The 12,432-nt window shown below is 38.2% G+C and overlaps 1 protein-coding gene across 2 annotated transcripts in view; it reads right to left on the reverse strand.

Annotated features, from left to right (window-relative positions):
* Window positions 1-12,432, reverse strand: part of NCOA3 (nuclear receptor coactivator 3) — a 123,999-nt gene that overhangs the window by 59,074 nt on the left and 52,493 nt on the right. For both annotated transcript variants that reach the window (XM_082361133.1, XM_082361132.1), the window contains exon 2: window positions 2,592-2,673. The gene's annotated coding sequence lies outside the window, so the exon portion shown is untranslated. The remainder of the gene's footprint in view (window positions 1-2,591; window positions 2,674-12,432) is intronic.

Consider the following 12,432-nt stretch of genomic DNA (forward strand, 5'->3'; position numbering starts at 1 on the left):
AAACGAACATAAAGGGACTTCCCTGGTGGCGCAGTGGTTAAGAATCCGCCTGCCAAAGCAGGGGACATGGGTTCAATCCCTGGTCCGGGAAGATCCCACATGCCGCGGAGCAACTAAGCCCATGCCCTACAACTACTGAGCCTGCGTTCTAGAGTCCGCGAGCCAAGACTACTGAGCCTGTGCTCTAGAGCCCACAAACCACAACTACTGAGCCCGTGCGCCGCAACTACTGAAGCCCGCGCACCCTAGAGTCCATGCTCCGCAACAAGAGACGCCACCACAATGAGAAGCCTGCGCGCCGCAACGAAGAGTAGCCCCCGATCGCCACAACTACAGAAAGCCCGCACGTAGCAACAAAGACCCAATGCAGCCAAAAATAAATAAAATTTTTTTAAAAAAACGGACATAAAAATATGAAATGAGAGGTGCAAAGAATGAACCCTGTAGATGTGGAGTGAAATTGGACATACTGACATAAACTCATGATTTCTAAACTACATATATTCATGTTGCTATGAACGTGTATATACGAACAAGTATGTTTATGTATGTACGTGTATAGACATTCATATATTTCCTAGCTGTGTCCACTGTAAGGGTCAAGAAGAGAAGACAACCCAGAAGCAACAAGGACACCTACCCTCCACCACCCAGGGATCTTGGTCTCTAATACTGTTCTCCACAAGGAACAGGAGCGTGATTAAAAGAGCTCCACTGGGAATGGAATGAGAAAATGACCATTTTGGAACCATTACAGTAAAAAATTAGATCAGACAAGAATCATCAATGAATGCTAAATCTAGGGCAAATTGTGACGAGAATCGTGGTACCAGCATTGTCTCCCCCACAGACTGCTTACTGCTTGCAAAAGAAGGAAAAACTATACAGTGGAGAAATCTGGCAACACCTTGGCCAAGTGATCAAAATTAACATCCCAATGAGGGACAGAAGACACCATGTGCCTCCAGAAGTTGTGCATCTTTCTCGGGGGATCACATCACCTATGCAGTATTCCAGCCAAGAACGAATAACTACATTCTAATTGCAAGAGAACTTCAGACAAACAGAAAATGAAGAACATTCTAATAAGGGAGGGGAAGGGTTGTGTTCTTCAAAAACGTCAATGTCATAAAAGACAAAGAAAGGCTGTGGAAATATACCAGGAAAAGGGAGGCTAAAGAAAAATAATAACTACATGCAGCATCTGACCCGAGACTGGTTTCTGTTACAAGAAGCAAGGGAAATGCTGTGAGTGACCTTATTAGGTCAACTGACAAAATTGCAGTATTTTGTCTGGATACATTTGTATCGACATCCATTTATGAAGCTCATAACTATTCAATGGTTATATGAGAGAATGACCCTATAAAGCAGAAGTATTAGGGGAAAGAAGCACACTATACATAACATACCCTCAAATAGTTCAGAAGAGAGAGAAAGAGAGAGAAGGAAAGAGTAAAAGCACACATGAATGCAAATAATAAAACCAGAGAGTGTATCTGGCTAAAGGATATCTAGATGTTTTTCATACTCTTATTTTTGTAACTTTTGTAAATTGGAAATTATTTCCAAGTAAAGTTTTTTTTTTTTTAAGATAAATACTATGGAGATAGTTCTCTACTATGTTCAGAATATAATGGGTATATACCATAATTAATTGAAGGATTTTACAGGGAAATAGCAAGAGCTAAGGATGGAGGCTTAGATAAATTCCCAAAGGACTGTTTCAAATACAAGAGAAGTGAGTTTGTACTTTTTTTTTCTGTAAGCCAGGGACCAGTAGCACAAAGTTTAGAACAGAAAAGAGGCTTGGTTAAAGGGGTATATTTAAGAAAATTTTCTAGCAAACTTTCAAGTAGGCAGAAACACTATAGATAAGAAGCAGTTAAGGGACATTTGGACAAACACAAGCATGAAATTAAGGGGTCTTGGCCTAGGAAGCTAAGATTGGTAACAGAAAGTTGAACAAATACAGGAGACATGAAAACAGAAAACCAGATAAGACCTGTTTACTAAAAATATCAAAGGGGGGTAGGATTCAAAGATGACTCACATTTCAAGCCTAGCTAACCAAGAGAATAATAATGTTACCAGCAAAAAGAAATTTAACTAGCTAAGAAAAGCATAACCACTTTCTTAGCTATCAGACAACTTTTCTATTCTCATTTTTCCTATTCTGATGCAATAATAAAAGTCAGGAGAGGAGTTAGATGAAATGTTGCACACCAGCACAAGCAATCCGGTGCAACTGGTCTTCACAAGGTGAAATAGTCAAAATGGGTGGGGCTGATTCAGATTTTGACTATGTGCCATTAAAATATTCACACATAAGGAAACAGTGGGCAGGTGATAGTGTCTCATATTAAACCGTAACATACAGTTCCGACCCTTCCCCCAAAATTTGTTTGTATATAGAATACACATATATATTCACTTATTCCAAGTCCCTTCATTCAACTAATAGTATTATTAAAGAGGAAAGCATGACACATAAAATAAGCTTAAGATTAAACCATAAATCACGAAGAGGGCAGTACCTTCAGAGGGTGAAGTCAGAAAATTACAAAAGATCCAAAGTAAAACTGAATTACCTGGCTAACCAGTCAGATGATGTTCAAGTAGGAGTTTATTTTTATTGGTCTCTGACTCCACTGTTCAGCAAGTATTTTGATCCTGAAGAAAAAAAAAAAAAAAAAAGAAAAGAAAAAGAAAAAGAAAAGGGTGTTGATTTTTATTGCCCTTTCTTTATATAAGTACTATTATTAGTCACACACAAAATAACTTTTCCCACCTTTCCCTTCCCTGGACATAAGAAACAAACAATAATAACAAAAAGCTATCAAGTATAAGGCCTCTTCCTGGGAATTTGAGCTCGATGCCTTATTTTGCCATATATTACTACTTCTGCTAAAAAAATTTTTTTTTAATAAAAAAAATAAAAATCAGGCAGGGCATACACAATACAGTCTGTCACAGTTTGTAAACATGGATAACACAAAGTGGAGATAAAGGAGATCACCTTCAAGTCCTGAAAAGTGATGAAACCAGCTGGGTAATTTGACTTGGGACGTTCCCACCAGTCCAAAAGGAATGTTCAACAAATTAACAATTTAAAATAATATAGGACTTCCCTGGTGGCGCAGTGGTTAAGAATCTGCCTGCCAATGCAGGGGACATGGATTCGAGCCCTGGCCTGGGAATATCCCACATGCCGCGAAGCAACTAATAAGCCCGTGCACCACAACTACTGAAGTCCGCGCACGTAGAGCCCGTGCTCCGCAACAAGAGAAGTCACCACAATGAGAGGCCCGTGCACCACAACGAAGAGTAGCCCCTGCTCGCCACAACTAGAGAAAGCCCGCACGCAGCAATGAAGACCCAATACAGCCATTAATTAATCGATTAATTGATTAATCGATTAATTAAATATAAATATCCTGTCAGAAGCTAATTAAATACTGAAGTCCAAAAAAGATAAATACCCACCAGATGGATGGATAAAGCAAGCAAGGAGAAGGGTAAAACAAAAAAAAGCCCTGGATATTTTCTTCCCCTCTAGGAAAGGGTGCATCATTTGAGTCACCAACAAAAAATAATTTTAAATGGGAGACAGGTAAGTGAGGGGCAGTTCTTCAAAATAAACTGCAATAAATACATGAACATAAAGAACAGCCGACTTTGCACTTGAGGAGATGTGGAGCAGGCTCTAGTGCAACAAAAAAGTGAGCCAATAAAAACATTCAAAGATTCAAAGATTCAACATCACCTTATGATTTTCCAAAGTATCAGTAAAGCAACAATCTAACTATTGCTAATTCTAGAGATATCTATAAAGACAAGAACCATAACTATGCCCTTAAATTAACAGCGGAATTGGCAGGTCTGTTGAGAAAGGATGGAAGAAAAAAATGATATATTCACAAGTTCCGAGTAACAAATACATCACAGCCATGGCCAATCCGCATGTAGCATATAGAAGACAACCAACCACAATCTAGCTGCATGATGTGAAGGGTCTGTTGCACTTCTGAAACTCAAATTAAAGGTGTGAAAATGGGGTAATGGGGGTTGAGGATGGAAGGACATCACATTATAATGTGGATCACAAAGGGAGAAGAGGAAAATCCAGGTAATATATCAGTGCCATGCAATTAAAGTTATAAAAGGAACTGATATATCTAGTACCAGGTCTATTGATAAGCACAGTAGTCTCTAGCTTATAACTGAGAAACATGCCAGAAGTAAGGTGGTTCTTGGACTACATCTTCCAATCCACAATAGTATAGCTAGTTGTTAGCATAATGGCTAAAGAGCAGAAGCTTCAGAGCCCACCAGATCTAGACTCAACCAACTCCCAGCTCTTTTACTTACTGGTTAGGTACCCCTGGGTCAACTAAAGACATCTTTGAGCCTTAGATTTCTCATCTTAAAATGGCTATCACACCTCCTAAGGCTCTTGCGAACATTAAGTGAAAAAGCTTAAATTACTTATTAGTACCTAGATATAAATGCTCAATAAATAAAAACAATTATTAGCCAAACAAGACTATCTGACACATAATATAACAAGAATTACCAAGCACAGTGAAATAAAAAAATAGGAGAAAACACAATCATCAGTTTTAGTTTTTAAATGAATTCAATGTTTTATAACGTGAATTTTTTTTAATTTTTATTTTATTTATTTATTTTGGCTGCATCGGGTCTTAGTTGTGGCCCACAGGATCTTCATTGTGGCACACAGGATCTTTAGTTGCGGCATGCGGACTTCTTAGTTGCGGCACGCATGCAGGATCTAGTTCCCAGACCGGGGATCAAACCCAGGGCCCCTGCATTGGGAGCATGGAGTCTTACCCACTGGACCACCAGGGAAGTCCCTATAACTTGAATTTTTATATCCAATTTAATTAGAGGACAGTGAAGGGGGAAAAGGTAGGCAGAAGTCCTGTAAAGAAAATCCAAGGTTTTCTGGCCCTAATTTTAAATCAAGTTTCACTTCAGAAATGGTTCTTTTGTTGCTGCCCCTTTTGGGGGTCTAACGGGGGTCAGTGGGGTGGCATTAGTATCTAAGAACAAGAGGGGTGGGAAGGAAAAGGAATTTGAGTCAGAATGTACCTAGTACCCTAATGACTGACCCGGGAAACAAGTCTGCTGCCTAACGTGTAAGGTTAGCGAGAGAGCTTAATACTCAAATATTGTTGTACTGCTGGTGAGAACTATCCAAAGGAGTGCTGACCCAGCCAATCTGTACCCCATAACCCCCAGGACCCAAAGGAACACCGTCTACAAAATTCTCCTCTCCCAGGAGGTATGCAGTTGGATTAGAGAGGTCCCCAAATAGTCAAAGATCAATGACTGGCTTGCCTACCAAGAACCTGCAAGGAGCAGATGGTCTAAAAAGTACTATATACCAGGATCCCGTAAAGTATGGAACTGTTGGGGAACTGCAGTTAACTTGCCTAGAACCAAGATTCTTCAAAGGCAACAATCAAAGCAGATTTCCTGGGACTGTACTTATCACCTTCATCAAAAATAAGCTTATCCTGGGAATTCCCTGGAGGTCCAGTGGTTAGGGCTCTGCGCTTTCACTGCGGAGGGCTCAGGTTCAGTCCCTGGTTGGGGAACTAAGATCCCGCAAGCCACGCGCCACAGCCAAAAAACAACCTTATCCTTACCCCTTTTCGTAGTTTGGACTTTAGTCAATCACACACACACAGTCAAATCAGACCGACATAAAAATTGAATGACACAACCCCAAAATATTAAATATCGCAGTGGGGGAGGGGGCAGGGTATGACATTAATTTTTCTACTATAAATAACATAAAGGTGACTGATGAGATCCACATTATCAAAACCTGCACCACTAGAAAGCTATCGGGGCTTGGGGGAGATCAAACTGAGCTTCGTTAATAGCTAGTCTGAGAAGGTGTGCCTTGAGGCCAGAACAAAGAATCAAACTGGGGGAGGGGAGATGACAGAGAGGAAAATCCAAACTACATGATGCTGATGCTTGGAAACATCAACTGGACAAAAAGAGGCCACTGAATATTACTGAATGTTTTTCTTTTGCTGTTGAACATGGAAGGGGGCAAGGATTCTACTACTAATCATATTAAACTCATTGTTCTTTCCATGCTGCTGCAGGCAGGACTCCCAGGTACTCCCTCCTCAGTTCCCTAAAATCATAGATAGAGATGGGGAATCACCATCTTTGGGAAAAGCCAGCTGTTGCCCACTCATCTTCAAAGCACTACAGAGTAAGTTTGTGCACCAACTAAATGTCAGGTTACTTAAAGATTACATAATATTGGCATAAACTAAAAATTTTTTTGCAGTTGAGATTATTTACCAAGCAATAAATATATCCTTTGTCAAAACTGTAACACCAGATTTTACTTGCAACAATCAACTGCAACCAATTTGTAGCTATAATGAAAGGGGAAAAAAGGATATAAGTTTAATACCATATGAAAATTTAAGGGCTTCCCTAGTGGCGCAGTGGTTAAGAATCCGCCTGCCAATGCAGGGGACACAGGTTCGAGCCCTGGTCCGGGAAGATCCCACATGCTGCAGAGCAACTAAGCCCATGGGCCACAACTACTGAGCCTGTGCTCTAGAGCCCACAAGCCACAACTACTGAGCCTGCGAGCCACAACTACTGAAGCCCGCATGCCTAGAGCCCGTGCTCTGCAATAAGAGAAGCCACCACAATGAGAAGCCCATGCACCGCAACGAAGAGTAGCCCCTGCTCGCCACAACTAGAGAAAGCCCGCGCGCAGCAACAAAGACCCAACATAGCCAAAAATAAATAAATAAAACAAATAAATTTATTTTAAAAAAAGAAAATTTAAAATTATATAAAAAGATGCTACTGTTTTTGAAGCTGTATAAACTTAACTCAATAAAAAGAATTTTCTCTTTAAAATTTATTATTTAGCCCATAATTATGTGTTCAAGTAAATAAGGAAAAATGTATTTGGTACCCAAGAGAACATTGGTAATACACTGATGACAAACTTTCAAAAATACCATAATCTTTTTGACAAGGGGAGCAGGAATTATTTCAAATTACAGCATACACAGGCCTAGTAAAGTAAGGACAGGGTTAAAAAAACAAACAAACAAAAAAAAAAACCTGACATGTATTACCACCTATCCTGTGATGTACACTAGAAAGGAGCAAGCTGATTTGTCGTAATTTATTCTACACAGTCATTTAATAAGTTATAATAAATGTTTAGTTCTATGTGGAGCCAACCTGAAAATTTAAATGAGGCAGTTAAAAAAGAAGCCTTGATTTCAGAAAACCTAGTTTTTGAAAGTTCAGATTCATAAAGTGATCTTGTGGGAGGCATCTAATTCACTTAAATTTTTGTTCTGCACCTATTAGACGTCAGGCGCTGCACAGGCACTCAAAAGTATAAGCAAAATACGGTTCCTGCTGCTAATTAGGAAAGGAGAAGCAGGTACAAATAACCACTATAGTTTCCGAAATGAAAACTGTGTTCATTCAGTAAGCATCTGCTGAGCATCAACCTGCTACACTGCACCAGAGACCAGGGATACAAGGAAGAACCAGAAGATGAAGACACAGAGTCTGATAATAATATTAAAGGAGAGAAGAGAGAAGGGCAGCCCTGCCTTTTTCATAGGATTGCTGTGGTAACTATAAAGCACTATTTACTCGTGAATGAAAGACAAATCCAAAACCATTTACCTCAGCCAAGAAAAAATAAAGGGGGAAGAAAGAATTATTAACAAAATTTGAATATACAGATAACTTCTGCAATTATTTTCCATAGTTAGAACCGAAATGCCATTTGAGTTTCTTTATAACAAAAGACAAAAGCAAAGAAGAAAAAACTTTTGTAAAATGTTAGTTATTTGTGTAAAAATCGTGAGAGACAGAGGAAACATTAATGGGGTGTATAAAGGTTGCTGAATATGAAAGCTATTTTTAACTCAACACATTCAGGAAATCATGCCATACATTTTGCTTGCACTAAGATACTATCCACTGATGAACAATGGCAGTAAATATAACCATTCTGCATTTTTTAAATTACCTTGAGATTAAGGAGAAAACTAAAATAATCCGGTTGGCAGACCAGTTTATTAACAAGCCCCATATCTCTGGCTGAGGTGTAGTTAGTAATGACATGGTTGCTAAAACAGGCATGAAGCCAGCCGCTTGCTGGTGCTTGTTCCACCTCCCTCTCCCCCATCTCCTGGAAAAACTGCATGCAGTGCTGCACGATCACACAAAATAAATACAGGAAAGGGGGTGGGAGGGGTTGGGTGGAGAGGTGAGCTGAAGCTCTGGGCTCCACCAGTGGAAGGCGTTCCACAAGAATTGCTACAGGGTCAAAAGTTTACAGTGGTTTCAATTTCACCTTTTAGCAGCCAATCAGGAAACAGAGACTGTACGCTGACCCTCAGGCTGCAAATGAACATTAACTCATTGGCCACCAAGATTGCCTGTATTCCTTTTCTTGCAAGGCTTTCCTTTTTCCTTTTTTTTTTTTTGGAGGAGGGGGGATGGTAGCAGAGGAGGAGGCAAAGAACATTTTAAGTTCAAGGTGATGATTTTATTGAAGACCATGTATTTTAAACAGGTATTTGAGGGGAGAAATGATCGAGTAATTTTCCTTGAAATTATCCTGTAGTATCTAACAAACCAATCATTAATGCTGGTATGGAGACAAAGAGTGAACTTAGGCAAGTTAAAGAGATAGATTTATCTCCACGAGGCTGCAATTCTAAGAACAATTTATAATATGATGAAAGATAATGCTGGTTATGTTTCCAGTAAATGCTTTAAAAATAACTCAGATACTGAAGACATTTAATCAAAGTATTTATCTAACCCCAATTTTTTATTTGCATAGATTCTCCACCTCCTCTCCTAATCATTAATATAAACGTGCAACATGCCTGTACTTTTCATACTGTACATCTACCAAAATGCAGGTACAGCTCCTAAGGTTTAAGCTTTCTTTTCCTGTATTTCTCTCCTCAAACAGTTAGGTACACAGAAGTGACTATGTACAATAAACTCAAGAGTGAACCCCTTGGCAATAGACTCAACTACTCTCCAATTCTTTTTTTTTTAATGTAAATTTCTCCCAAATGCAGAAAACATCAGTAAACTAATCCATTACTCTTTCCAACATTCTATATTTAACATTGAGCAAGGTTAAAATGAACATCTGTACTATACACACCTTAACCACCCTACATTTAAAAACTAGATTTCTGTGACACGTTACATGATAAAAGTGAAAAAGCTGTATTAACTGCTCTATCACAATGATCAGTTAAATACTAATAAGCAATTGTGTGAATTTGTAGTTAGAATATTTCTCATTAATACAATAGGTGGTCGAATTTTAGCAGTCTTGTTGACTTAATTTTAAGTTATATTTATAAGGCCCTGTAGGTGGTACCACTACCTAAGAAAATGATTCCATGTAGGGCATTAGTTTTCTTACCCAAACCAACAGAGTAAGACACCACAGTCATTTCTGAACACTCAAAGATAACCAATATACAAAAGTATCTTACTTAATATATAACTACTAAAGGGCCCCAAAATAAATTCATAGGTATAAATTTTCCACAGCAATTTAATGTAGTTAAGATAGTAAATAAACTTGATCCTAATGTAGAGGGATTTTTTTTTAATTCAGCATTAAAACAAGTAATTTTCTAGTAACAACTCCCAAACCTTCATGATCTAGGTTTATGCATATTTGTCTATAAAGAGTCTTTACTTTTAAAATCTAGGTGTTTTTTTAAACATGGTTTGCAGAAGCTTTTTTAATGTATTAAATTGGAGGAGTCTTCTGTACATCTTCTTTTTACAAGATGGCCTCATTCTGAAAGAAAATGGATGCGATAAAATTTTACATCAAGTCAGCATGTTAGCAAGAAGCTTTTTGTGTGTTCTGAATTTGATTAATACAAGCCAAGGTCACTTCCTGAAAGATGCCTACCATTGCAGCTGCAGGCAAACTAGGCTCCAGTGTAAAGCTGGGGGAAGGGAAATGGGTGATGGAATTTATTAACACTGAGATGGGCTTCCATCTCCACCAGCAGCAATTTAAGGAGGGGGAACAAGAAGATCCCAGAATTCCTGACATATAAAGATTAAAATATTTGCACTCCTTAATATTTAAAAACAGAAATTTAATCAATATATAATACTCATGTCAAAATTACATCAAAGATATCCTCAACACTACAATACATTAAAACATTTCACTTGGGCTTCCCTGGTGGCGCAGTGGTTGAGAATCTGCCTGCCAATGCAGGGGACACGGGTTCGAGCCCTGGTCTGGGAAGATCCCACATGCCGCGGAGCAGCTGGGCCCGTGAGCCACAGTTGCTGAGCCTGCGCGTCTGGAGCCTGTGCTCCGCAACAAGAGAGGCCGTGATAGTGAGAGGCCCGCGCACCGTGATGAAGAGTGGTCCCCACTTGCCACAATTAGAGAAAGCCCTCGCACAGAAACGAAGACCCAACACAGCCATAAATAAATTAATTAAATAAATAAATAAATAAAGCATGACACAAATTAAGCAATGTGAATACCATCAAGCTTTAAAAAAAAAAAAAAAAAAAGAGGGGATATATGTATAAAAAAAAAAAAAAATTTCACTTAATGCTATACAAATCATCTAACACCAGACACTAAAGTAAACTTAGCATTCAACACAAAACGACCTGTACTTGCTATGCAAAACGCCTACAAAGGCAGATACAGGCCCTTGAAGAAAATAGAATCAGAGATTCAAATTTCTCTTATCTAAAACTAACAGTGGCCTAAAAGTCATGAAAGCAGAAATCCAAAACACAAAAGTCTGTATTGCAAAGTACCTGCAAAAGTTTTGTACTGTAATTCAATTTAATTTTCTTCTTACCAGCATGAATACAAATATTATGTCTCTGTACTCAAAAACATCATCAAAATATACATTATCAGCAACCAGAACAAACCTTCTCCCTGAATAATTAATAATAGCAAAATTTAACTGAGCAGTTACTATGTACAGCTAGGAAACTATATTAAGTACTTCACCTGTCCTCTTTGAAGTCCATATACATTTCAACTAACTGGATAAAATATTAGGTAGAGTCTGGAAATCTACACGCTCCTTATAATTTTCTGTATGTAACCTTGGACAAATTAGATTGATTTTGTGTGCCTCATTTTTCCTACCCACCAAATGGAAGATATGCCTGAACCAAGATTTTCCAGAGATATATCATCAGCAAACGTGCTTTTAATGATTGTACAGTAAACACAAAACCTGGCCTTTTTTTTTTGTTTTAAATCATCAACATGTTCAAAGCCATTTTCTATTTTCTACATAAATTGAGAATATAATTTTGTCCCTCCCTTATGCTCCCCACCCTTTCATTCTGATTGAAGTTTGGTTCAACTTCAACAACAAAAATAAACAGATATTACATGTGCAAGTTCAAACAAATTGATGCTTTTTTTTTTTTTTTTTAAGTCTTATACCTTTCAGTGACTGGCAGAAAAAAGCTATCATTTAATGGGCACAGAGCTTTCTATATACCTAAAGGGCTTTTTTAAATCATCTTAGGAAAAGGAAGGCAACCAAGCAAAAAATACTATGAGAAGTCCTGAATTCAGAGAATCTAGTAGTAGTATCTAGTAGTATGGCCAAGGAAGGCATTCAGAAGAATTCAACAAGACCTAATCATATGCCTTTGAGATGAAACAAACTCTAAAAACAGACGAAGGGTAAAATTAGTTATTCATACTCCTTCTCCCCAGGACATCTTGTGAAACACTGAGGGGGAATAAATTTTTCCTCAATTTCTCTTATCCTCTATATTCTTTCTTTCCATCACATGACTTATTCCAAAAATAACTCAGAACAAAGCATAGAGTTAAACAGTAGGTAGCTAGCTTCTTGCCACAGACCAACCAGGGTATGGAAGGTGCAATTTTCCCTCGCATCTCCAACTAAATCATTCTTCTCCCCTGGTTTTATCCAAGTACCCAATGCAGTCCTCACTTGGCAAATAAGACAAACTAAATTGGGGATACAGCAGTAGTTGCCTGGTCTTCCTCCCGTACTAATGCAGCTTCTGTGCCAAAAATAGAACCTAAAAGGAAATACTGACTATAAAATAAAAATAAACAAAATATTGGCCTGCATGTCTTCTTGCTCTGTCAGAGTGGTTCACAGACATAAGTTTGAGAATCACTCTTTAAGATTCACAGAGTGTTTAAAAAAAAAAAAGATTCAAATATTTTTTATGGCTTCAAACCAGATGGACCAGCTATCCCATAACTGAAAATTTCTGTTTAAAAAAAATACAAAGTAGTATGACACATAAAATGGTATTATTAATCAGTAATAATGCAGCTATGGCCATATGCTTATTCTTTGAAAA

The sequence above is a fragment of the Balaenoptera borealis genome (assembly GCF_965194805.1).
Source record: "Balaenoptera borealis genome assembly, chromosome: 16".
Taxonomy (NCBI): Eukaryota; Metazoa; Chordata; class Mammalia; order Artiodactyla; family Balaenopteridae; genus Balaenoptera; species Balaenoptera borealis.